The sequence below is a fragment of the Gekko japonicus genome, unplaced genomic scaffold, assembly GCF_001447785.1.
Source record: "Gekko japonicus isolate JY-2015 unplaced genomic scaffold, Gekko_japonicus_V1.1 scaffold2712, whole genome shotgun sequence".
Taxonomy (NCBI): Eukaryota; Metazoa; Chordata; class Lepidosauria; order Squamata; family Gekkonidae; genus Gekko; species Gekko japonicus.
In genome coordinates, this window is record NW_015169868.1 from 9,622 (window position 1) to 9,858 (window position 237).

General features: G+C 50.2%; 1 protein-coding gene across 1 annotated transcript in view; it reads left to right on the forward strand.

The window, feature by feature from the left end:
• Window positions 1–237, forward strand: part of LOC107115679 — an 87,143-nt gene that overhangs the window by 1,841 nt on the left and 85,065 nt on the right. The gene's annotated exons all lie outside the window — the stretch shown is intronic.

Here is a 237-nt window from a genome sequence, read left to right on the forward strand (position 1 = left end):
GTCCGGCTCACACATTTTTTTGCCTCAGCCCAGGAAAGAGGGCTCCAGAGCAAACTGATTTATGCAGTAGCCAAATCGCTGGCTCACAACTTTAATGCCAGGAGCTCACAAAGCAGAATTTTTGCTCACAGGACTCCACAGTTTAGAGGGAGCGTTGGTTAGGAGTGTGGACTCTAATCTGGGAGAACAGGGTTTGATCCCCCACATGTAGCTGCTGGTGTGACCTTGGGTCAGCTA